The sequence below is a fragment of the Podarcis melisellensis genome (genome assembly GCF_964234715.1).
Source record: "Podarcis melisellensis genome assembly, chromosome: 7".
Classification (NCBI taxonomy): Eukaryota; Metazoa; Chordata; class Lepidosauria; order Squamata; family Lacertidae; genus Podarcis; species Podarcis melisellensis.
The window spans coordinates 29,884,790-29,912,629 of NC_138539.1; the positions used below are offsets into that span (position 1 = coordinate 29,884,790).

At 41.8% G+C, this 27,840-nt stretch overlaps 2 long non-coding RNA genes across 2 annotated transcripts; both read right to left on the reverse strand.

Annotated features, from left to right (window-relative positions):
• Positions 1 to 1,853: 1,853 nt before the first annotated feature.
• LOC309374736 lies at positions 1,854 to 27,175 on the reverse strand. The gene is made up of 2 exons (XR_014170697.1): positions 27,065 to 27,175; positions 1,854 to 2,268 (listed from the first exon to the last, which is right to left on the reverse strand). It is a non-coding gene; the product is annotated as an uncharacterized lncRNA (long non-coding RNA).
• On the reverse strand, positions 17,320 to 18,977 carry LOC309374343. The gene is made up of 2 exons (XR_014170535.1): positions 18,889 to 18,977; positions 17,320 to 18,840 (listed from the first exon to the last, which is right to left on the reverse strand). It is a non-coding gene; the product is annotated as an uncharacterized lncRNA (long non-coding RNA).
• Positions 27,176 to 27,840: the final 665 nt, after the last annotated feature.

Sequence of the window (27,840 nt, forward strand, 5' to 3'; positions counted from 1 at the left end):
CTGAGTGCCAGGTTGCTCACAGGGGCAAGACGGTTTGAGCCTATTACACTGATCCTGGTCTGACTGAACTGGCTGCCAATTAGTTCACAGGCCCTATTCAAAGTGCTGGCTTTGACCTCTAAAGTGCAAAACAGTTCAGGACCGCAATACCAGACCTTCCAAGTGCCTCTATTTTTCAGTGATGTCCCTGATTTAGAGAAGCTGTCCCGGTTTCTGATTTGATCCTGGAATGTCCCAGTTTTCCTTAAGATGCCTCTATTTTTATTGGAGAAATGTTGGAGGGTATGGAGTTATCCGATCCCCAAGCTGTCTGAAGGCAATCCTGTATAGGGAAGGTTGTTTTTTTTAAAAAAAAAAATTTAATATTTTATTATGTTTTTATATATGTTGGAAGCTGCCCAGAGGGGCTGGGTCAACCCAGTAAGATGTGTAGGGTATAAATCATAAATTTTTCATTATAGAATGAGATGTCCCTATTTTCATCGGAAAAATGCTGGAGGGTATCAGTACCTCAGGAACTGCCTCTCCCCATATGAACCAATCTGGACCCTTCAATCATAATTGGAGGCCCCCCTTTTTCATGTGCCTCCTTCACAGGAGGTCCAGAGGGCAGCAACACGAGAACAGGCCTTTTCCGCAATAGCTCCCCATTTGTGGAATACCCTCACCAGTGACGTTTGGCTGATGCCTTCATTATATATCTTTAGGTGCCAAGAGAAAACGTTTCTCTTCAACCAGGCCTTTGGCTAATTAACACTCTGTGTCCTTTTAAATGTGTTGGGGGTGTGTTATGGGTTCCCCCCTTCTTGTTCTTGTTTAATTATGTATTTGTGTTTTTATTTTTATGCTGTAAACCACCCTGAGTTCTGTGGATGAAGGCGGTATACAAATTTAATACATAATAATAATATCACCATCAGGTTATCAAAAGGCATCAGTTCAGGATAACTTAAACCTGTGACACAGACTCAAGTCAAATTTTACACTTATCATTTTTTAATCCAACCAGAAATCTGACAGCCATCTTAATTGTGCATTTGACCTTTTTCATTCGCAGATCAGAATACTTATTAACTTATGGGTGTCAATTACATTGTTAACAGTGATAAATAATATTATTTTGAATTATTTCACTGGTAGTGAGAAATATGTAGTGCTTCTGATGTGATTATAATACATAATAGAGAATATTCAAACACTCAACTCAACTAATTGGTCAGAGTGGAGAAATAATGTGGAAGCTACACATTTCACAAACCTCCCCCCCCCCCAATTTAAAAATGTAGAAAGTTACATTTGTGAGTTATCATTTTGTATATTGCAAACTTTATCTTTCTAAAACCATGGCAGATCTGGTTACCTTCTAATATGTCCCTGCAAATATATAACATTAGGGTCTTTAGCATGACTAGTGAGTAATCTGGATAACTGTGAATTTTGGATTGTGATGGAATTTTTTTCAGAAGATCGAAGCTTTAGAACGCGGTGTATGCCATTCACCCGACAAAAAGAATCACGAATGCTGTACATTGCATTCTGTAAAGCTACGTTGATTATCTCAGCATTTTGTTCATTGATTATGCCATTTCTTGTCATTTTATATTTGCATATGTGATTTCAAATACACATAAAGCACTGCACGGCAAAAAGCCTAGCAGTTAAAATTGACCAGTCCCTTTTATAATTACCATGGATCAATCTTCAGTCATTCTAAAATTTGCTTTATCCTTATTAATGGAGTTAGTATATTATACCCATCAACAGATCTATGCTTGTGCAGATTTAGATGGTTTCTTAATGGCTCTGTCCCAGCTATAAAGCTTCCCTTTAAGTACATGGACCAGGCCAGTGTATAAAACAGGTAAAGAAGTTTGATTTAAGGAAGCAAACATACAGTCTACAAAATACAGACGTCTACAGAAGTGTTGTATCAAGGCCATACTAGATGTGACATGGGAGATCTGCAATCAGTGCTTCCAGCATACTTTTCTTTGGTTAAAGGAGCCATGGGGGGAGAGAGGAAGCACATTAAATACAAAAACACATTTTACATCATGCCTAGTTTGACCCTCAGACAAGCTAAAAAGAAGAAAAGGCAAGAATACAAGGGTATGATAAATGGAGGGGGAAAGGTCGAATGTGTCAAGTATGGCTCCAATATTTCCTTTGGCAAAATATTTATCTAGATATATTTTTGATTCCATCTTCCTGCACAACATCCTTCATTAGCATGGCTGTATGTAGCAGTCACATAAGTCACCCGATTACCTGTAATTAGCAAAGTAATGAGCACAAAGAAAGGGACAACAGGTGAGATAAATAAAACCAGGGGGTTATCTATGAGTCTAGACATGAATAATGGGCAAACACAGATTGTAATCCTTGTAATTATTTGCAATTTCCTACTAGTTATTACTGTTTACATAGCTATTGATATAAATCTTTCCAGGGGCAGAATATTGTTTCCATTAAAATTTTGACTCATGTTGCCATAATCCTGTCTTCATAAATATATGTAAGATGAAGGACTGGTTGTTAATTTGCTTCTTTGTTGAGAACAGGAGGAAGCAAGAACCATGAAAATTAAATGTGCTTTGGCCGTTTTGACCATGCTAGTATTTCATATTTGATTGCAAAATGAGATTAAAGAAGCTGGAGAACAACACTATGTGACCAAACGCAGTTAGAGCATATTATCATGCCTACACACTCAAGTCCTGCTTGTATGCTTCCCATAGGCGTCTCATTGGCCACATTGAGAACATGCTTGCTATGAGTATAGATGGACCTTTGGCCTGATCCAACAGAGGTCTTCTTCTGCTCTTATGTGCTACATGGTAGTGAGCAGAAAGAGTGTTTGGCTTCCTCCATTGTATCCTCAAGAAGTCACCCAGTTGCACTTTTCTGGGGGGTGACTGGACTGTCTTTCTGAAAGAATATTTGAACCCTCGGTGGTCTTTTGTGACAAATTTGCAAGACACTTTCAGAATAAAGTTGTGTGGCCAATAGACAGAGCTGCAGTCCAGCAACATCTGGGGGAACTCATGTTCCCAATCTTTGTCTTAAACCCTCGCCTTAATGCAGACAGTTATGCTAGCACAACAACTTTTAGCTGCACAGTAGAACTTTGCTTCCCTCTCTGCTCCCCATCTGCCCCTATCATTTCCCATCTGGCTTAGGGGAAAGGTTGTGGAAACCCCCAGAGCAGATTCAGGAAGCTCAAGGGCATGTGGGGAGAAAGAAAGGCAGCAAAGTTACATTGTACAGCTACAAGTTGTTGTTCTAGCCCAACTGTTTAGTTGGATACCCCCAAGGCTTTTTAGCAATTATTCTAGACTCTACAGATATAAGTCATTTTAGCTATGTTAGCAGTTCAGTAGCATCACAATCTAGCAGGAAGATCCAGTGAAATGAATGGGAGGAGTCCAAGGCTGCAGTTGTGTCTTTTGTCTCCTTTCACAACATTTTTGTTTTGTTTTCTGCACACCAAAGCCACTCTCTCCTAGAGATGTCAGAGAAATTCTATTCTGTTTGCATCTTAATGAGAAACTGCACTTCTTGAACCTATACATGAACTGAATCTCAATTATCTTTCAAAAATTTACACTTCTCCAAATATTGAGATGCTATTCTCCAACCAACCAACGTGTACACAAATGGATATCAAGTGAAACGGGACATAAAAATGCATGCATACATGAAAAATAGCATACGAAAAGGTGTTCGCTCGCAGAAAATGTGTGTGTTAGTCAAAACTGCATATGTCGAAAATATGTTCATCGGGAAAGATTTGTGTGAAAACGCTGACAAATTTTCATGAAGATTATGCAAATTGCTATAGAAATCTGGAGAACTGAATTGAAGATAGGAAAAATGGGAAAACAAAATTAGCCTTCTGCCCGCCCATACTCACTCCCAAGTCTTCAGACAAATGCTTTCTGCTCTCCCAACTCTTTCCTGAGTCCCTCTAACTTTCCTTATTTGCCTCTTTACTGTGGGCTGACTCTTCCCTTTTGTTCCCCATGATAGCCATTCCCAAATCTGCTTTGCCTGCACATCAGCAAGAGGTCTCCAAGGTGTAGCTTACTCCACACACACACACCGCTCTTTTAAACTGTGTTCATAATAAAAAGCAACTAATCTTCCAATATTTGCAGCAGACACCATATCAAAATGAGAGGTAACCAGGAAGCCAATTATCATTGTATATAAAGATACAGTACGCATACATGGAGAGAAGTGTTCTTCTATAGAGAAGTGCTCTCTATATACAAAAGCCTTGGAAGGAGGGAGAACATTTGTCTATAGATACTAAACCCTATGGCTATAAAAATAAAAACCTAGAGAGAAATGTGTAACAGAGGGCAGGTTTGCCAAATTATATTATCAATGGAAATAGCAATTTGCAGAAAACTCATTCTGCATCAGGATTAAATTTGCTAAAATAGTTTTATCAAAAGAATATGCAGCCTTGGGATTATTTCAAGCTCGTTTAAAAGGGAAAAACCTCATTTAAAGAAAAAAAAATTCTCTCAGTCATTGTATTATACTAAAATTAGACATGCATTACTGGAGAATATCCTGCTTTATGGAGGGTTCACTTGATATATATTATGATATATTGTGGTGCTGAATTATTGGTTCCCATAGTAATCATCATTACTATGCCCTCAGGGTCACAGAGTGTCTCCCAGCCAAGGCAATTTGACATGTGACCCTCCATCCTTTCTGAGTATATCCATTACCACAGTTTCCTTCTATCCTTCAGCACCGCAGTCACATAATTACAACTGAACAGTTGCACGGCTACCGCCAAGGTTATATCAAAGAATTCCTCTCAGATAAGGGAAAGTATCTTAGGCACCGCAGAAGCAAGCTGAAAATGTCATTAAAAAGTTCAAAGGAAGCTTAACTTTTTATGCACAGAGGGCTAAGCTATGGCCTTTTAATCGGCCACCTGCTCCGTAAATACATTTGACAGTTAGGCACAGGGATTTAGCAGAACGCGGTACATGCATGGAGCTGTGGGCGGGCAGCAGAATAGCTGGCTGAAGGGATATTTTTGCAAAATCGATCTTTCAGCATGGCAGCATCTACATCCTGGAACTATCTGCCCATTGGCATTAGGCAGATGTCTTCCCTGTACTGTTTTCAGTGCCTGCTCACAACTTTTTTGTTTAGGTAAGCCTACTCATATGCAAAATTCAAATGCATATGCATATATATATATAATGTGTTTTATTTATATTTTGATTTGTGTTTAGTTTTCAGCTTTCTCACTGATAATTTTAATGCATATTTTATGTGAACCACTTAGGTGTAGGGTGTGTGTGTGTGTATGGGAAATAAAATATTTTTTAAAATCAACCTCCGCAACATTGCTTTTTGCTGAGGTTTAATTTTCTTGCTAAAGTTCATAGAGTTGAAAGGCTTTTCAAACCCACATGTTCAAGGAAACAGGTTGCATTCCTTCTGAAGCCCATTACCCATCAAATAATCATTTCCAGAGAGTTGTGGGGGCACGAGGGAAGAGGATGATCTGAAACTGTGCAGAAAAATATTGCACAAGTGGCCATCCAGTGGTTCAACATTCCTCTATCCAATTTCAGACTTATTGTTTATTTTATTTATTTATGGCATATATATCCCACCTTCTAAGGAGCTCAAGCTAGTGAACACTTCTCTCTGTCCTCATTTAATTCCCACAACAATCTTGTGAGGTAGGGAAGGATGAGGCAGTGATTTGCCTAAAGTCACCCAGTGAGAGTTTCATGTTTGAGTGGGAATTTGAACCCTGGTCTCCCAGGTCCTAGTCCAGTGACAGCACTACACTATGCTGGCTCTCAGATTGAGTCCTCTCTCCACCGCAGCCCCATACAGCACAGCTCTTGTTGTTCAGAAATGTCCCCCATCCCTCTGAAAAGGCTTTTCAAGAGTCACAGAAGGGAGGAAGGGGGAAAAGGTCATTTGCTGTCTTCCACTAATGCAATTTTGGGACACTACTGTATACACGGATTTACTTATTTGAGATCAGTCTTCCTCCCCTCACAAGGTGGTTCACAATAAACAAAAAACAAAACAATTGACAAAATAAAAACAGCATTCAGGGAAATCATACAAAATAGGGCAGGGGGGAGGAGAAAAACTCACCACAACAATAAATAGCTTAGCAGGTTTAAAAACACCTTTTTAAGATATTTTGAAATACAAGAGAGGGAGTCATGTGGTGTTACTGGGGGAGAGAATTCCACAAGTGTGAAGCCACAGCTGAAAACGCCCTGTCCCTGGTACTCCCAAATCATGATTATCCTTAGTGGTGGGCGACAAAGGAGGGCATTGGGATGAAAGTATTTTCCCTTGCATGCGTGTGGAGGGAAAGAGTGGGAGAGCTCTATAGCACAAGGAGAAATCTTTGCACTGATTGGATAGTTTTTACTGCTGTTTCCAGAGGATTGTTGTCCTTTAGGACCAACAGAACTGCCAATGCTCTTAATGAATATACAGGTTCCTTCTTCAAAGTAACCTGCCCACATAAAGGGGTATGAAGCAATAATATTATTTAATTAATATTAGCCACATATCTAATGTGACATTCCTAGGATGGCTAAGTCCATGCTCCTTAGAGATCAATGAAACCAAATGAAGAACAAATTGAACTGCAAAGTGATCAGATTCAGTTCCACGATAGTAGTCACTAGGGGACAGAGAGATCATGGTGTTATATATAACATTGCGCAAACAGAAAAGCCTTCCATATTAAATATTTTCATTATATGGCATTTTAAAGTGTCCATGGGGATAATTCAGGACTGTGCCCCATCTACATGTTTTAAATGGTAAAATGCTAATAGAATCTAATTGAGATATACCATGTGTTAGTAATTCAGAAAATGAAGGCCCATAAAAATTAATGGTCAGGAAAGAATGGGTTGCCGTAAATCAAGAGCTGAATTATTAAAACAAGTGCAAATTCAATTCCACACATGTGGCGAATATTGCAAAATAACAAGACAAGAGTCATTGCACTATTTAAGCCAGTTACGATTTTATGATATCACCCCAGACTTCAAGTGTCATTGGTGGGCGCTAATATTTTCCCCACAGGACTGGGTTAATTGGTTCTTTTGTCTTTGGCTTTGTCTTGTAACCCAGTGTATTTACAACGGCTAATTAACAGGAACATTGTTGGCCTCTGCAGATAGGACATATTGTTCAAAGATGTAATGCTCATGGGAAACAACTTGTAAAATGATGGCTATTGGTGGAATGTAGCTCTTTGTTCAGCAACAAAGATGGGCTACTTTCATTATCTAGATTAGGGGTAGCCAACACAACACCCTCCAGATGTTGTTGTTATTGTTTTGATTAATTTTTTTCTGCTTCTAGCATTACAGTACATGTTGTTCAAGCCATATGGAGGCCACTTGACTTGAATCAGCTTATATGCCGTGAGCACTCATACCAGTGATGCAATAGAGATGGTTGCCACATGGATCTCCTCAATCATATAGAGACTTTTCCTGCCATGTTCCAACAATAGTATCTGGTGGCAGCTTCTGAACTGTCCATATGGTGTGGGGGATTCGTTTCATGTGCTGCTTTACATATCCATGGTGGACTAAGATGAGCCACATGGTCCCTTCGAACTCTACAATTCTGTGATTCTATGATGTTTATACATAAGATTAGCTCTCCCAGGTCCAAGTCTCATTCTCTGTTCACCACACTGCAGTACGTGAACTCTTATTGTAAAATGGCAGGATTTGTTAAGGTTTCCTACCATTTTCACATTACACAAATGGCGAGATGTTGTGTATCTGTGATGTACCAAAAGGCAATAGGTACAATTATGCCTGACTGCAAGTATAATTGAATTTGGCTGACTTGGAGGAGAACTTGCTAACTTGTATTTGTACACCAATTTTGCACCAGTTGCGTAGGTTATGCCAGAGCCCATGAGTGCACATGCCCCCTACAGAGACCCTCCCTAGTGCCCACAGGGGCCCCACTGACATTAGACTTGAAAGAGGTGTTCTGCTATAGCCAATAGAATAGGTTGTGGTGTGTGTGTGTGTGTGTGTGTGTGTGCAGTGTGTGCCCCTGGGCTCAAAAGGCTTGGCAGTTCCACGTTACACACTGGTTTCACAGCTCAGTTTAAAGTGTCATTACTGACCTTTAGATTACCTGGAACCAGGTTTGAATGATCTGGAACCAGTTTAATTGCATCTACATCCAGATAAACCTGGCCCCAGAGCTTTTTCTTTCAGCTGGAACTCACCAGAACTCAGTTCCATCTCCCCTCATGTAAGCCTCATTGCCATTATAAGAGAACAAGGGAGGTGTTCCTGGTGAGTTCTTTATCTAGAAAAATAGCAGCCATTACAGCCATGCTGTGAGATCATCCATGGAAAAGTAGCTTCTATAGAAGGCTTGTAATGCAGTCAGCATTGTCTGATAGTTATGTACCACACATTCCACCCATAATCACACAGGAGAAAAGTTCTCACAAGATCCCAGGGGCATGGGAGTAACCTCAGGGGTGACAGAAACCCGGTCCAAGATACAGAGAAAACCAGAATCATGACCATATTCATTATTTTTATGTGTGTGTGTATATATATATATATATATATATATATATATATATATATATATGCAGGTTTTGGTGTCCTCGGGTGTCTTCCCGTGTAAAAGTTGGGGTGTCTAGGCGACGTTTCGACGAGGTCTCACTCGTCATCTTCAGGCTGGTGCTTTCGGCTTCTTGTTACTGGAACAGAGCAGGATCTCAGTGTTTGAGTTCCTATAAATACTGTTGAGGGGGTGTGGTGTATAGCCTCCAATGTTCTGGGCAGAGAGGAAGTTCCCAGGCTAGTGTGCCTTTTCTTCTTTTGTTCCTTAATTACTTGAGGGATATCTTGAGTGATTTCTTGAGTGATATCCTGAGTACCACTTAGGTGGGTCATTAGGTGTGGATTAGTTGCTAAAGTCTTTGTGTCTTGACCTCTTGAACTTTGTGAAGAGTTTTTCTGAGAAGATGGCTGTACTGCACTTAGTTGTGCTCTGGCTTGGCTTCGTGTATAGGGGCGAGCTGTGGTTTTGTGGCCTGTGTCAGCCAGATCTGTGTAGGGATTGCAGGGGGGTGCAGCATCCGGAGGTGCCACCATGGTTTGGCTACTGGATGGTGTCTGTAATTTATCTGTGGAGAGGGTCTGGGTTTGGGTCTGGTGTGGTTGATTGGTGATGGCGTTCTGTGTGCCTCTGGATCTGGTGTCAGTTTTTGTGGGGAGGGCTAATTTCCAGATGTCTGGCAAGCGGGATGTGTCGTCACGCTTGTTCATGTTGTGAGGGTGTTTCTCTATCTCGATGGCTTCCATGATTATTCTCTTGTGGTGATGTTCCATGTTAAAGAGCAATTTGGAATCTGCAAAATTAATTTCGTGTCCTGTTTCTTTCATGTGTTGGAAAAGAGAGGAAGTTTTTTCTTCTTTTTTGACGGCATTCTTGTGTTCTGCGATACGTGCATTTATTCGTCTGTTTGTTTGTCCAATGTACGTGGCTGGGCAGACTTTGCAGGGTATTTCATAGACCCCTTGGTTTTCCAACTGGATTTTATCCTTGGGGTTTCTGAGGATATTGGCTATTTTTTTGGTTGGTGCAAAAGGCTGTTTTGATATTGTGTTTATGGAGGATTTTGCTAATTTTATCTGTAGTGCCCTTGATATAAGGAAGGAGGGCCATGCCATTGTTTTCTTCTGTGTCTTGGTTTTTGGGGGGTGTTTCTTTTTGGATTAGCTTCGTAACCCTGTTTTGCTGGTATCCATTGGCAATTAACACATTTGAGAGATTCTGTAACTCAGTTGTCAAGTGGTCTTTGTCAGCCAGGCGTTTGGTTCTGGAGATGAGAGTCTTGGCTACGGAGTTTATTTGTGCAGGGTGGTGGTGTGATTGTGCATGTAAGTAGCGGTTGGTGTGTGTTTTTTTCCGGTAGATAGTGTGTCCTAGGGAGCCATCAGGTTTTTTGTAGATTAGGACGTCAAGGAAGGGAAGTTGGTTGTTGGCTTCTATTTCCATAGTGAATTGTATTTTGGGGTGTAGGCTGTTGAGATGTGTGAGGAAGCTATCCAGTTTTTCCTTCCCGTGTGGCCAAATTACAAAGGTGTCGTCAACATATCTGAGCCAAAGTTTGGGTTTGTGTTCTGACTTTTATATATATATAAAAATTAAAAAAATTGTCCAGTAGCATCTTAGAGACCAACTAAGTTTGTTCTTGGTACGAGCTTTCGTGTGCATGCACACTTCTTCAGATACACTGAAACAGAAGTTACCAGACCCTTCTATATAGTGGGGGGGTATTACTCAGAAGGGTGGTGGGAATGGGTGATTGGCTGGTAGGTGTGGTAAACCTGTTGACGACTGTTAATGACTGCAATTGGTCTTACAGGAAAGAGCAAGGGATGAGATGGCCAAAAATAGCTTTATCATGTATAATGAGATAAGAATCCAATGTCTATTCAGACCAGGTCTCTCCATGGTTTTATTTCTAAGCACATCTACCTGAGACTCAAACCTTATACATGCATCAAATATGTGCCCATATTGTACCCATCTATAACAGCTGTATGGGTTACTAACACTTTCCAGGTGCAAATTAAAAAGCCAGTTGTTACCTATAAAGCCTGAAATGGCCTGCGTCCAGGATAGCCGATAGAGCAACTCCTTCCATACCATCCTGCCTATATCCTGGCATCTGATGGAGAGGAACATCCGGGCATTTCAACATTTGTTGCAGCTAGGCAAGTTCTTGCAAAGGTCTTTCCTTCTTGTCCTCCATTAGCTATCCATTTGGTACTTGCCCTCCATTAGCTATCCATTTGGTACCTGCATTTTTAAGCTCACATCAGCTGCTTAAGACAGTTTTGTTTGTAGATTTTTTAAATTTAAAAGCCTGTGTAGTTTTTGGCTGACTCTGTTGCCCTATCACCTTGGTTTTCTTTTTCTTGGTTTTCTTGTTATTGATTTATTATACTTGGATTAAAATGAAAACAAAACACATCCAAGCTGCTTTGAGCGCCATCTGTTTAGTGGAGCCGTTCCTGAGAGTGTGAAAGACTGGATGTATGAAGGTTCCCCAGTCTTTCTAACATTTGTGTTCTGTCTGCAAATGCTGGGATTATCACCAGGGGTTCTGTTCTAGGTGCCCCCATCATCACAAGTTAGCCACTGGAGGCAGGGCATTTTCACTTGTGATGCCCTTATTGTGGTGCACTCCAAAAGTACAACTGGCACCAAACAAAAGCCATATTATTTGCGCCCTGCATTTCCTAGTTGAAGTTTTCCTGTATGAAACTTGGATGGATTTTTAAATATTATGGTTTATGTGAGGTAAAAGGAAAAGGACCTCTGGGCGGTTAAATTCAGTCAAAGGTGATTATGGGGTTGCAGCGCTCATCTCGCTTTCAGGTCAAGGGAGCCGGCATTTGTCCAAAGACAGCTTTCCGGTCATGTGGCCAGCATGACTAAACTGCTTCTGGCTCAATGGAACACAGTGACAGAAACCAGAGTGCATGGAAACACCATTTACCTTCTTGCTGCAATGGTACCTATTTATCTACTTGCACAGGCATGGTTTTGAACTGCTAGGCTGGCAGGAGCTGGGACAGAGCAACGGGAGCTCACACCATCACGGGGATTCAAACCACCAACCCTCTGATTGGCAAGCCCAAGAGGCTCAGTGGTTTAGACCACAGCAGCACCCGTGTAAGCTGCCATGGACAATTAACTGGAAGGCAAAGTATAAATGTATAAAATAAAACAACACACACAAGTGGGATCTGCATCCAAATGTTGTGGGGTAGAGTGATGCTCTTTAGGATTCCAGCCACTCCATTGCCCCTTCACACCACAGATTTCCACACACCTGCAACAATCAATCAGCATTCAATAGCCACTGAGCATGCAAAGTCCTCACTGGGCTATATAAGGGGGGGAGCATTGGGTTTTTGTTGTTGTTGTTTTGTATTTCTGCAAATCTTGGGTTTTACCCAAGCTTGCTGATATCTCCCTCCTGCACATGGGTGGTAGTGTTCTGGCTGCGTAAACAATACTTGCAGCCTGAAGAACAGAAACAGAGGGCTTGAAATGAAATAGTAAATATCCTCCCCAGTTCTGCTTAGCACTTACCGTTAAATGGAAAATTCTTCCTCAGATATTTGCCCCTTGTCAGTGCCCTACTTCTCCTTCTCTGCCTTTGACCGATTGCAATAATTGTAATTTGTGCAAAGAGAGCCTCAGCTAAATGGTTTGACCCAATGTCTGGCCCTTTCATTTTGCAAACAAAGACCCAGTTGGAAAACAGAATTGTTTGTTTTTTTAAATTAAGGATCATGAAATAGGTCATCCTTTTTAACTCCAGACATGCTCAACATGCTGAGTGTGGGACTAAAGATAAAGAGGAAACAGGGCAAAAGATTAAGTGGCATGATGTGGAAAGTCCTGACATGATGTGTGAATATATTTGTTAGCTATTTAAGCATAGCTTAATGTAGAAATTGAAGGGCAAATGCTGCCATGAACATTCAAAAAACAAAAGACAACTGTGATTTCTAATCATCATCATCATTATCTTTTACCTGCCCTTCATCCTAAGTTCCCAGGGCAAGTTACAACATTAAAAACACAACATCAAAATACTATATTAAAAACAGTTTAAAGCAACATACAATTTTTATTGTTGTTGTATTAATCAGCTTCTATACAGTTGTCTCAGTGAGATGCACAGGAGAACCAGCAAAAAAAATAATGTAAAAAAGACAAAAAGCAGATACATTTAAAATATTAAAACCTTACAAAATAGACAGTTGTGGCAAACACCCATTTATCCAGCTGAGAAAGCATGGGGGGGGATCTTCAATTGTTTCCAGAAAGTGTGGAAAGCGGGCACCTGTTGCATCTCAAATGGAATAATATTCCACAGAACAGGGGCAGCCTCACTAAAACTCAGTGCTGCTCTCAGTAACTGTGGAAGAGGCTTCTGAGATTATTGGAACCTTCAGGACAAACTCTCCTTCAGACTGCAGTAATTTGCTGGGTATTTAGGGGATAAGAGATAGCTCAGTCAGTGAATCATGAGACTCTTAATTACAGGAGTCTTGGGCCCCACATTGAGCGAAAGATTCCTGCATTGCAGGAGGTTGGACTACATGATCCTCATGGCCCCTTCAAACTCTTTGAGTCTAAGGCAGCTTCTCAAGCAACTTGGTCCTGAGCCATATAGCAGTTTTATATGTTAGTAGCAATACCTTGAACTTGGCCAGGCACCAGCTTGGCAGCCAGGGCGAATCCTGAAAGCAGGGTGTTATATTCTGATGGCAGTGGCCCAGTGGGTAGTCCCACTCAGAGTGCATTGCAGATCTCTAACCCTGTATGATGTGCAGTGTGTCCTGGTGTGTGTGTGTGTGTGTGTGTTGTTGTTGTTGTTGTTTAGTCATTTAGTCGTGTCCGACTCTTTGTGACCCCATGGACCAGAGCACGCCAGGCACTCCTGTCTTCCACTGCCTCCCGCAGTTTGGTCAAACTCATGCTGGTAGCTTTGAGAACACTATCCAGCCATCTCATCCTCTGTCGTCCCCTTCTCCTTGTGCCCTCCATCTTTCCCAACATCAGGGTCTTTTCCAGGGTGTCTTCTCTTCTCATGAGGTGGCCAAAGTATTGGAGCCTCAGCTTCACGATCTGTCCTTTAAGTGAACACTCAGGGCTGAGTAATTCCTCATGTAGTACCACATTGAAAAAATGAAAACCCAGAGGCCAATGAAAAGAATGTAATGAATTTAAATATAATGTGAATGGAAATGGTCATCTTTTCATAAACTAAAAGCCTCTGTATATATTTGTTCCTTGCACATCCCAGCCTTACTTCAGCCAATCAGCTTTTCTGTTTTCCTCTTGCCTGACAAATGTTGACTGGCTCAAGGTCATCCAGTGGTCATCATGGCTGACTACTGGGCCACCGTGGGCCATATTTTCTGCTCCAAGATCAACCCCTCATGGCTAGAAAGTTATTAGTTCAATTTCAAACATTCTCCTTTGATCATCCACATTCCACAAATTTCATTCTGGGTCCATTCTAAATAGAAGCCTCTTTGTTAACAATAACAGCAGCTGTTACCTAATTGTAGAAATGAAACTGAAATTAACAAAGCTTAAATGAATCAACATGTTCACCGACAAGTGTACAGCTCAAATGCTCCCTCTCAGTAGTAGCTCCACAGTCCAGCAAGTAATGCTTCAAAATAAGTTGTGGAGAAAGAAACACACACAACTTTAAAAGACACTGTGGAAACAAGTTATCTATAGACAGGTCAATAACCTGAGATAAGGGGAAGCATTTGTGCAGTTGCCCCCACCCAGAGATGCTTGCTAACAGTGGTGGGCTGTGGAAAGCTCTCCTTCTGTGAACAGCCACATGCAGAAGAAACATTTGCAAACAGAGTTTGCAAAACTCACTTTATTTACTTTCCCTTGGGCGGGGATGAAATAACTCACTTTGGCCACTACGGCATGGATTAATGCTGCAGTAGAAGCCAACAGAAACATGACTGAAAGCATAAAAAGAACAGCTGCAGATAGCTGCAGAGGTCACGTTCATGTGCAGTTATTGCAAAATTCTCCACCATCCCAGCTCAGCCTATACTAAGCAGGGATGCTTTGAGAGTGAAATGAGCCATGGGCCCCACCCTGAGCTCCTTGTAGGAAAGTTGGGTTAAACATGCAATACATGTAATTCTCAAAGTGAGCACAGCAATCCTGTGCCTTATTTTATATCTAAATTGTTTTTATACTGATTTATTGAAGGTGCCCAGAAAACATTATATTATGGGATGGCATACGGCAGTTTGTTCCTAGGAGACAAGGGCTGAAGCTCAGTGGTAGAGAATCTGCTTTGCAAGCAGAAGATCTCAGGTTCAATCCATTTCTTTATTTTATCCATTGCCTTTCTACACTGTTTTTCTGCCAGGGCACTGAAGGTGACTTACACTTTTAAAGTATTAGACAAATGATGTGAGTTGTAAAATGGAGGGGGAGGCGGCGGCGAATCACAGCATCCACAGATAGGACTGGCTTTACCTGAGAAGTGTAAAAACTACCTAGGCCCAAATTAAGGGTTGCATTCCATTAACTCCTCCTCAGAGTAGACCCATCTTAAGGCCACTGATTTGAAAGGAATTGTTCTTAGTGGGGGTAGCACCCATACCCTCAGGGTGGGAAAGTTTTTATATAGGGACGTCCTATTCCATAATAATAATTTCACTGTTTATACCCCACTCATCCAGCTGGGTTGCCCCAGCCACTCTGGGCAGCTTCCAATATATATATAAACATAATAAAACACTAAACATTTAAAAACTTCCCTCTCTATACAGGGCTCCCTTCAGATGGCTCAGGGGAGGGGGGGGGGTCAGATAGTTCCATATTTTCTAACATTTCTCCAATGAAAATAGGGACATCCTACCATCCTACCATAACATTTCTCTGAAGAAAATAGGGACGTCCTATGGGAAAGCAGGACATCCCAGGATCAAATCAGAACCAGGGACAGCTTCTGTAAATCCAGGACTCTTGGTTTTACCCTGATCAGATGCACTTGCCTGATGCTGATCAAGCCCATACTTTTCTAAAAGAGTCTTGTCTGCAACAAAATTCCCCACATGTAATAGCAAATATGTAGTGGCATGTCAGTATTGGAATGTAGTTACATTTGAGAGAGGCAGTGTGCCAGGTTCGCTGAAATATCGTGGAGTTGCTCTAGTCACATCATGACCTATTTCCCATACTTGGCTGCCACTGACACACATTCATATTAGGCATTTGGATTTTAAACTGAGATAACATGTTCCGTGATGAGTGGAGATAGCTGTAAACAGTCTCTTTACATTGTATGTCGGTTGTATATTTGGTGCTCTGCCATAGCAAGAGCTTCGCTGTTTTGCTCTTTTCGAAAACCGTTGCCTGAGCTATTTCTCAGGGTCAGAGTTAATTTTCTTTCTCTACCCTCAATAAACCCTATCAGCTGCAGGTAGTGGTGATGGATAGCATCTGATGCTTTTCTGATGCAGTATATCCTACAAGACAGAGCTGAAACCTAGCCAACAGATGTGCTGGATAAAAGACAAGGTTTATTTATTGTAGATTCCACATATATATATTTTATAGATTATAAGCCCCTGGCTACAATTCAAGCAAATAGGTGTGCTTAAATGCGTTGAGAGCAATGGGTGTAAGCACATCAAACTCTGTAAAATATGGCTGGCATTTTGACTATTCAGACATGGTAACATAGGAAGCTGCCTATGTCGTCCATCTAGTTCAGTATTGTTGACACTGGCTAGCCGTAATTTTAGGGGGTGCAGAGGCCCGGTGGGGGTGGGAAGGAAAACTCTCACCATGAAAGCAGAAGTCGTTGCTCAGGGCGTCTGTTGTTGGGGCATGTTAGATGAACATCTAACATCTCTTCGTCCATAACTTTTCTGGATAGACCCAAGTGATTATTGCTGTTCATGAGCTTTAGCTCTGGATCCAGTCAGGGCACTCCCATTGTCAGTTTGGGAAGCAGTGTGCACACAACATCAGCCACAATCCATCTCCATCTTGTCATTTCTTATGAAATACTGCATTTTGATGAGTCCCCACCCAAAAAAACCTATTTTTGATCCAAATTGAGAAAAAGAATGGCCTAGCTGCTTTCTTTGTTTATTTATTGAATTAATAGTCTGCCCTTCCTTCTGAAGGGGCCCAGGTTGTTTTAAGATGGTAATGTGTACACAGCCTTTGTGTGTGTGTGTGCGTGCGTGCGTGTGTGTGTGTAAGAGAGAGAGAGAGAGAGAGAGAGAGAGAGAGAGAGAGAGAGAGAGAGAGAGAGAGAGAGAGAGAGAGATTTCATTTTTGTCATGGGTAGGATGTTAGATATGGAGCTGAAAAACTAAATTTTCAATGTCAGCTCATCAGCAGACTGGTGAGTTGTTAGGAAAATATTTATATATATTTATAAATCCTCAGATTTCTATTTGAAATATGAGGAGAATGACCTAGCTATGCTGACATGGGGATAGGGTGATTGTAAAGCACACTGCTACATCAAAATGCATTTAAATTAATGATCGATGTTGTTTTTCATAGAGAAAAGCTTTTCTTCCCCAATAATATACAACAGCTGTGTAGGAACCTTGCAGAGAATATCAGCTGAAAGCAGACGACACATTAGCTATTCAACGCGAAGGGAGACTGGGGGAAATTAAAGTTTAAAAGAGCAGAAAAGACAAAGGGTATGAGACAAACATTTCATTCATTCATTTTAAAAATATTTACAACCCACCCTTCATCAGTTCAGATACCGGGGAGGAGTACAAAACATATAATAAAAAAGACCAAGCATATCATAAAATAAATAGCATTACATATTAAAACCCACCATTAAACAAAGCATCTGGAAACAACAGAGGAGGCTGAATATCCATCAAGTTACAAAACTTGATGCTCCAGGGCAAAGCAATAAATCTTAATCTGACACTGCATGGGTGATAACGCTGCTGCCAATTGTTCCTCTATGGAAGGATGTTTCACTGTTGGGACACTGCCGTAGAGAAGCCTCTGCCCCACATCACCACAAAGTGAGATCAGAAGAGCCTCCTGTGAAGATCTCAAGATGCAGGCTGGTTTGGGGAGAGGTGCTCTTTCAGGTATTTGGATCTCAATCTATCAAAAGCCAGCTGTTTGGATTGGGCTCAGAAATGAACTCTTTTAGAAATTGGTGTGGAAAGGGTGCTGTTGTGTTCCAGTTCTGTTTGTGGGCTTCCCATGGGCATCGGGTGAGAAGCAAGTCTTGGACTAGAGGGGCCTTGGTTTGATGTAGCAGGAGGGCTCTTCCTGTGTTCTTATGTTTATCTGACTGTATAGGGAAAAAATCTGGCAGCCACATTCTGCATTAATTGAAGTTTCTGTGATGTCTTCAAGGGCAGCCCCATGCACCATGCATTACTGTAATCCAGCTGGGAAGTTACTTGAGCATGGGTCTCTGTGGCCTGTTCAGAAGTGGCCATTATTCAGAGAATTAAGTTTATACAGATGAAAAGGGTGGGGAATAGAAGGGAAGTCAAATGAGCCAATCTAGACTAGGAATTCTATAAATGTAATGATTTAGCAATCCATTTTGTTACCTCTATTTCTTCCAAACAGAAAAGTCATTGTGACAGATTCTTCCAGATTAATTATTGAAACCATAAAGCCTATATCGCATTGTGATTAACTTGGGAAGAAGGTAATTAGGTTCGTATATTAACTTCCTTCAGGTAACTTTTTTTCTGTCAGAAAAAAATTCATCTTGGTAAAACATGATGTATTTGTCTACCTATACTTCTACTTGAGAAACCAATAGTAACAGTGTGCACTTCATCCAGCTATTAAACCCTTTGCTTTCATATTAAACTAGTAGGATGGTTGCTAGAGGAGTCCCTCAACACATGTTCCATATCAGAAAGTCCAGTACAAAATGGATTGGAAAAATATGTGAAATGTTTAGAGAGGCAATACTTACAATTGCTATCACTCCAATATATTCCAATCCATTGAGGTGTATGAGCTGAGTTGCGTGTAGTTCCATTAAGTCCTGCCTTTTCAAAGGCCATCTAACCCAGTGAGGATTGGTCTTTCCCCTTTTTCTTTTTAGTGAACTACTTTAAATTCCCTTCATCTCAGAAAATGATGTCTAGTAAGAATATTAGAAGCCCCTGCCAATATCAGGGGTAGGGATCTTGTTCAGCCTGAGGGACTCATTCCCAAGTGGGCAGCCTTGCAAGGGCCACATGCCAGTGGATGCGACTTTTATCTTTGTACAGCCCAACCACATGACAACAAACAGTTTCTGTATGTTCCTCTCTCTATACAGGCAAGCAAGACACATTCCAGCCAAGAACTGGAGGAGTGTGGCGGCAGAAAAGTGTTTTGACAGAGTCCCAAGGGCCAGATAGAGAGGATTGAAGGGCTATATTTGGCCTGAGGTTCCCCACACATGTTCTATAATTCTGTGTCCAATTTAAAGTGCTAAATGGTTTGGTACCAAGGTATTTTGAGAGGATGCATTCTCTTCTTATGTACCACCTGGACCTTAAGGTCCTCTTCAGAGGCCCTGTCTTGAATGTGCCATTCAAATGAAGCGAGATGGGCACAGGTGAGGAGGAAGGGGAGTGCGGTGGGAATGGTTCACCCTGGGTGTCACCACTGAGGGGGGTGACAAAATGCCGAGTGGCACTCACCGCGGGGCCTGCAGTGTACCCGAGCCATGCGGCTTGGGTGCGCGCAGGCTCAGCCCTGCCCAAACGGTCCACCTGCTGCCTCCCCCCCCACTACGAATGGGGTCTTTGGGGAAGTGGAATTCTAGTGGTGGAATATTGTTCTCAGAGATGCTCATCTATTCATTCAGGCCTTTTAAGTAGGCTTTCTGGGTTGCCCAAAGAACTCCTGTTTTATAACTGTAGTTTATCAACACATAAAATAAAGTGGTCTTAACGCCACAAGCTGAGGCCTGCTTTTGAATGTTTGCACCCGGTGATGGGGACAAGGTACAGGATAGGGATTCTGCTGGTATTATAACAAGTCCACTAGCTATGTCCAGCCATGTGGTCTGCACATTGTGCTCACCTGAATTGTTAATTGAATGTGTCAGTCCAAGCTTTCCTAGACTCTGACTCTAACGATGGTATTCAGCTACCACATCCTGTCAGTGCAAACATTTCTGCTTGTGCAATGGGACTTTTCTTTTCTCCTTTCTGGCCCACACCTCCCCAAATCTGCTCTGGAGGGTAGGAGAAATTTAGGGTGTATGTTCCTTGCACAGAGGGAACAAGAGATTGAGCACCACACCCTAAACGTTTTAATTTTGTTTTGTTTTGTACACTGCTCAGTTTTATTTGAGACACACAGTTGCATTATGTTTTTATCTCATCTTATCTCACTTTTGAAGAGATTTTATTGCATGTTGTTATATTTTCATCACTTTCTTGCAAACCAGTTAGAGATTTTTATCATTTGTAGTGGTGTAATTCTTCAAATAAACACATAAATAGTCTCAAATTCATTTGTTGCCTAGTGAAGGGATAAGCACAGCCACATCCAAGCTCTCTCTTGCCCTCTGGATAACTCTCTGAAACCAGTCTCTGCTGGAGCTATTCCTTAAGGTTGTCTATTGAAAGATGATAAGAAATTCTGTCTGTAAACATCTGCCAATGCTTGCCTTGCTAAGAACCAGTGTGGCAGAGGTCTCTCTACCTGCTTTCCCCTTCAAGATGGGTTTATTCTCCACATTTATTTCACAATACTCCCAATTAAAAAGGTTTCTGATTTTCATTCATTGCACAGAAGCTTTAGGAGCAACTTCAGAGTTTTAAGATTAATATTTAAAACTGAACAAGGGAAGATCTAACATACATTTTAATGCTACAACACACATTTAGATTGCCTGAGATTCAAATCTGGCTCTCAGATACAATGTACGGCTACTACTGCTTTGATAGACCGTTACCTCTAAAGTGAGGGAGCAATGAGAAAAATTCAACAGCCAGGGATTGTAAATACATGCATCTGACTGAATTTCAGCTCAGGAGGAAGTAGAATAGTAGGGTGTTGGCATGGAGCCAGTCTCCCATACAAAGAACTGTTACCAATTAAACAACTAGTAAAGATCAGGAACCACAGCAAAGAAAGCAAAAGAAGTATCCAGTTACTGGTTATTTTCCTCATCTCTGACTTTCTCTTTGCTGATTAGTCACAAGCAAGCCTGCAAGCCTCATTATCATCTCATCCACTTGCCAGAGCCAGGAAGGTCCCTCAGCCAGTAGTGTCTTATATGGTAGGGTGGAGCTTTCCCCTTTCACCAGCATCATTGTAACTTACCTAGACTGCAGTAGGATGGGGGGGATGATGAGGTTGAAGCTGTGCATCCACAGCAGTGGAGCCAATCCAGTCCATCCACACAGCCCCGATGGCATTGCTGCCCTGCACCACCACCATATGGGAAAGCTGCAGTGATGCTACTGATGGAAGTCGAGCTCCATGTCTCTGTTCCACCATATCAGCCATCACTTTCCACAATTACCCTGGCACTCCAGCAGAGTGAAAAAAAAGTCCTGGAACTACACTCCTTTGCATTCCACGACACCACTGCAAACAAGGAAGCCATCCACAGTAGAAAGCCACGTCAGAAAATCACATTGTACACAGAAACCCATGCTGCGTTAATGTACAGAGAGTATGTTTTCTGACTTTTTATATTCCTGTTTGAATATGCGCATACAAAATACGCAAGCAGCAACACTGAAGTGCAATATGAATGTATTTCGGTTCTGCTCTTCCTTAAATGCACACCAAAGGGTGATAAAACTTACATATGTGTACAGTTTTAGGAGGAACATAACCAAAACCACAGACACAAAGACACATTTTGTATATTCCAATCAGAATACAAACACAAGAAATCTTGTAAGAGCCTGCCTTTAAGTACCTTGGACAGATGCCATTTAGATGTTAAAGTCCAATAACACCAGTATCATATTTGCCACCCTCTGAAAGCCTTTGAGCATTGTTGTTCATGGAGCTAGCACTGAAGAAACAAGTAAAAACAAAGGTTCTTCATTCACAAATCATCTATTGTATTCTGTTGTTTTATATTAGATCAGCCTTCTGATATGTATGATCAATTATTCCATCAGTCACCTTTATTTGTTTATTCCTTTTTCATTTCTTTATTTGCTATAAGCAATACTGTGATCTATGTATTCAGTGTTGATATTTGCAGATATGCCATAAAATTCAATAGAAATTATTCAAAAAGCATACAAAAACAATCTCTCTCTCTCTCTCTCTCTCTTGTGGGTGGTACTAAACAGGGACTAAAGAATCGCACTGATATGTAGCTTTTGAGTACAGTACGGAAATAGATCTGCCAGGCTACTAAATGTAATCCTTTATTATTACTACTTATTATTAGAATTAATTCTATTCTTGGTCCCATAAAGCACACGGAACTTTCTTTCAGATTCCCAGAGACTATTTAAATCAATGCATCTTACTTTCTGCTTGTATGGATTATAACACTGATTATGTAAATTGGCTTTCATTTCTTGATTGCACAAGCTCTGTGAGAAGCATTAACTTGCTGCTGTATATAATGTGCACTATCTTATTGCTAAATACTGCTGTTGCAGGCAGTTTTGTCAGTTCTATCATGTTCCAAAAAGAACATCAGCTCAGCTTTGTGCTTTTGGCAAAACCTTGGCTGAAAGCAAAACTACTAATGCCAGCTCAGTCTTACATTCCAGCCAAAGTATACAAACAATTCACTGGAAATATTATTTTCCTGTGCAAGCCTGTACACAACCCTTCCCCTTTGCAGGGAGTTGGGACCGATTCGGATGGTCTGCCCCTGCCACTTAATGGATCCAAATGGTTTCCAGAGAGTGGTAGGGGATGTTTTACCCCATGTTGAAAATTTTAAATTTATTGTTGTACATTGTTTTAAATGTTTGCTTTCCTTCTGGGATTGTACCCCCAAATGTGTTTTATAAGCTGGTCTCTGTAATCTATCTATCTATCTATCTATCTATCTATCTATCTATCTATCTATCTATCATCATCTATCTATCTATCTATCTATCTATCTATCTATCTATCATCATCTATCATCTATCTATCTATCATCATCTATCATCTATCTATCATCTCTCTCTCTCTCTCTCTCTCTCTCTCTCTTATCTATCTATCATCTATCTATCTATATCTATCTATCTATATCTATCTATCTATCTATCTATCTATCTATCTATATCATCTATCTATCTATCTATCATCTATCTATCTATCATCTATCTATCTATCTATCTATCTATCTATCTATCATCTATCTATCTATCATCTATCTATCTATCTATCTATCTATCTATCTATCTATCTATCATCTATCTATCTATCTATCTATCTATCTATCTATCTATCTATCCATCTATCTATCTATCTCTATCATCTATCTATCTATCTATCTATCATCTATCTATCTATCTATCTATCTATCTATCTATCTATCTATCTATCATCTATCATCTATCATCTATCATCTATCATCTATCTATCATCTATCTAATCTATCTATCCCATGTTGATGGCCTTTCAGCTGATTCCCTGGTGGCCTACTGGAATGTGGAGTTAACCAGGGTTCTTGACTGTTTGGCTCTGAAGCACCCTCTCTGATTGCATGGAACCTGGACAGCCCCGTGGTTTTCCATGGATGTGAGGCCAATGAAACAATCGTTGAGACGGCTAGAGTGCCGGTGGCGAATAACTCATTCTGAATCCGACCAGACACAGGTTAGAGCTCAATGTCGAGCCTACCAAGTGGCGATAGTGACAGCAAAGAGGACCTTCTTCACCCCCTCTATTGCATCTGCAGAAAACAGCAGGAGGAGACTCTTTCAGGTGGTTTGCAATTTAGCAGAACCACCTGCTCCATCAGGGCCCTGTACAGGCCACATGATCTCCTGCAATGATTTTGCAAAGTTTTTTGCAGACAAAGTCACTCAGATTCGGGACTCCACTGTGGGGGCAGGGCTGGGGCAGGAGAGTGCTGGAGTCCTGTCTAGTCAAGTTGCGTGGAATCAATTCCAATCTGTTACCTCCGAGGATGTGAACAGGCTGCTTGGATGAGCGAAACCAACCACCTGTCTCCTTGATCCTTGCCCATCCTAGCTTATAAAAGCTAGCCAGGAAGGGCTGGGCGATGGGCTTCGCAGGGTGGTGAATGCTTCTCTCTGTGAGGGAGCCTTCCCAGACCTGCTGAAAGAGGTGGCTATCAAACCACTTCTTAAAAAACCATCATTAGATGCAGACAATATGGCCAATTAACACCCAGTCTCAATTCTTCCATTCTTGGGCAAGGTGATTGAGTGGGTGGTTGCTGAACAACTCCAGGCATGCCTGGAAGAAGCGGACCATTTGGATCCCTTCCAGTTGGGATTCAGGCCTCATCATGGGACTGAAACTGCCTTGGTCACACTGGTCGATGATCTCCGGTGGGCTAGGGACAAAGGTGAGAGCTGTTTCCTACTTTTGCTGGATCTCTCAGCAGTTTTTGATACCATCGACCATAACATCCTTCTGGACCGTCTAGAGGGGCTGGGAGCTGGGGGCACTGTTATTCAGTGTTTCCGCTCCTTCCTCCTGGGCCGTGTTCAGAAAGTGGTGGTGGTGGGATGAGTGTTCAGACCCCTGGGTTCTCACTTGTGGGGTGCCTCAGGGTTCCGTCCTCTCCCCCATGCTTTTCAACATCTACATGCAGCCGCTGGGAAAGATCATCAGGGGCTTTGGGCTGGGTGTTCATCAATATGCAGATGATACCCAGCTCTACCTCTCTTTCAAATCAGAAACAGTGAAGGCAGTAAAGGTCCTGTGTGAGTGTCTGGAGGCGGTTGGAGGATGGATGGCTGCTAACAGATTGAGGTTGAATCCTGACAAGACAGGAGTACTGTTTTGGGGGGACAGGAGGCAGGCAGGTGTGAAGGACTCCCTGGTCCTGAATGGGGTAACTGTGCCCCTGAAGGACCAGGTTCACAGCCTGGGAGTCATTCTGGACACGCAACTGTCCATGGAGGTGCAGGTCAATTCTATGTCCAGGGCAGCTGTTTACCAGGCTGAGACCCTATCTGCCCGTGGACTGTCTCGCCAGAGTGGTGCATGCTCTGGTTATCTCTTGCTTGGACTACTACAATGTGCTCTATGTGGGGCTACCTTTGAAGGTGACCCAGAAACTACAACTAATCTAGAATGTGGCAGCTAGACTGGTGACTGGGAGTGGCCACTGAGACCACATAACACCAGTCTTGAAAGACCTACATTGGCTCCCAGTACGTTTCCAAGCTGACCTTTAAAGCCTTAAACGGCCTCAGTCCAGTATAGCTGAAGGAGCGTCTCCACCCCCACCATTCTACCCGGACACTGAGGTCCAGCTCTGATGGCCTTCTGGCTGTTCCCTCTCTGCGAGAAGCCAAGTTACAGGGAACCAGGCAGAAGACCTGCCCTGTGGAATGCCCTCCCACCAGATGTCAAAGAGAACAACAACTACCAGGCTTTTAGAAGACGTCTGAAGGCAGCCCTGTTTTAGGAAGTTTTTAATGTTTGATGGACTACTGTATTTTAATATTTTGTTGGAAGCTGCCCAGAGTGGCTGGGGAAACACAGCCAGATGGGTGGGGTATAAATAATTTTTTTTAAATTTATTATTATTATTATTACATTTCATTTCAGTGTGCCATGAAGTACCCAGTGTCTGATATCAAACAGATGCATTCATTATTCATTTTCTCTCTTTCTCCTCCTCTATATTATTTAAGCCTCTTCTTCATATGTCAGCTTTACATCCCAGTCCCAAGCAGATGTACTTGCAAGAAGTAAAGCTCCAATCCTAAGTGGCCTTGCTAGTGGGTAAACCCCACTGTATTGGGTAGGACGAACAATTTAGGAAGAATGCACAGGATTCCACTGCCCATCTCATTCCTGTAAACATGATTGACTTCCACAGAAGCATCCTAGGGATACAGCATTAGGCACCCTCCAACAAACCATGCAGCTTGTCTTGTAGCCACAGAAATGAATGCCAAGTTTCCATTTGTCTGTTTTATTCATAAGTGGGCATGGAATCCTGCCATGAAATTGCATGCTACTCTGCACAAGAGTTGTCTGCATAGTCAGATTTGCCAGGCACTCATCCAGGTACCTTAGGCTAGGCAGGAAGGCAGCAGTCTGGTATTCAAATCAGCCAGGGAGTCAGCCAGACATCAGGCAGCTTAAATTCCAAGCATGCGCAGAGAAGATTAAACTTGTGGATATCAATACATTCTTTCTGAGAAAAAATTCTCCCAGTATTTTGGAAATGTGAATTTTATAGGTAAAAAGACAAAGGACCCCTGGATGGTTAAGTCCAGTCAAAGGTGACTATGGGGTTGCAGCGCTCATCTCGCTTTCAGGCCGAGGGAGCCAGCGTTTGTCCACAGACAGCTTGCCGGGTCATGTGGCCAGCATGACTAAACCACTTCTGGCACAATGGAACTCTGTGACGGAAACCAGAGTGCACAGAAACACCATTTACCTTCCTACCGCAGTGGTACCTATTTATCTACTTGCACTGGCATGGTTTCAAACTGCTAGGCTGGCAGGAGCTGGGACAGAGCAACGGGAGCTCACCCCATCGTGGGGATCCGAACCACTGACCTTCTGATCGGCAAGCCCAAGAGGCTCAGTGGTTTAGACCACAGAGCTACCCGCATCCCCAGTGAATTTTATATCATACAGTGGCACATGATTGTTCTTTTGGTGCCATTTGATTCCCTGCCACTAAAGGTTTCTGGGCTGTTATGTGAGTGTTCTTGCTGGGACTGCAAGCCTGGATAGCTCAGCTGGTTACAGCATAGTGCTGATAACACCAAGGTTGCAGGTTTGATCCCCGTATGGGATAGCTGCATTGTAAGGCATTGGACTAGATGATCCTCATGATCCCTTCCAACTCTACAATTCTATGAAAGCATCTTAATATGTCCTAAGAAAGCAGCCCCTCTAATGCAAGGAGGAGAGTACCTGATGAGCACACTTTGTTATCTAAGGCCCCCTGGGCAGCTGCTTTATTGTCGGCTGATTACAATTATCAAAGGGGCATTATGAAATCTGTGAGGAGTCTACAGAATCCGGTTTGTGCATAAGAGGTTAATGAACTTCTAACATTTTGTTCCCAGCCCCCTAAAGGAATTAGGACTATGGGGAAAATATCCAGGGTATATCAATCAGACCTGCTTTTTAGCAAGAAGCTTAGAGTTTATTTTGCAAACATTTACAGTTTCACAATCCAAGAAAAGGCAGCAACAGGCATGATGAATGTTCAGAAATTCATTCTCTGCAGTTGCTTTCCTTTTGTGTTGTTGAAACTGCCTTTAATCTAGAAGCAGATTACATTTAAATCTCAACATATAAGGAAGATTACCTGCATGCAGATTTGCAGGCACAGGACTTTTGAGACATACTTCTGTACTGAAATGGTTTCCTCACTTCTTCAAAATCACACCTGTATCCTTCAGTCGTGAGGCTGCATCTGGAATCATTCAAGATGCATATGCAAACTATACAATTAATGCTGCAGAATGTTAATAGGGCAATTAGAGATACTGTTCAGTCTCTCTCATTATAGAACCTGAAAAATCAGGTTGCTTGTTACAGCAGACTTCTTTTTATATACCGCATAGACTACTGAAACAGCATCAGGAATTTTGATTGATTTGTGGCACTTTTTCCTCCATCACAAAACAGGCATCCCTTCCAACTTCTGTCAGGTAGAACTGCCAGAATACTGCAGTTGGAAGCAGTGTTCGAGTGGAAATCGCTGAAATGTCCAGGAAAACCCAAATGTATGGATTCTCACTTTCTGAAATATGGCAACCCTAGTGTCAGGCCCAGTGTCAAGGGTCTTAAATTCAAGATGAATAAGAAGCCTTTGTGCTAGAATACGGCAGATTCAGATTTTCCCAGAGTTATAAAGGCCCCACTCAGCAAGAGTAGACAATATAAGGTTCAGGATGCTTCTAGTTTTACTGTTCATAACAAAAATATATGTATTAGTGACAGGATGGATAAAAACCAAGTGGAAAACAATTGACTTCCTACTTCACTGAGCGGACAGCAACAATACTACTCTCTGCTAGTCTGGAAGTTGTGGCAGAGTGATGAAGAAGAAAATAATTTCATAAAACTATCATTTTGATT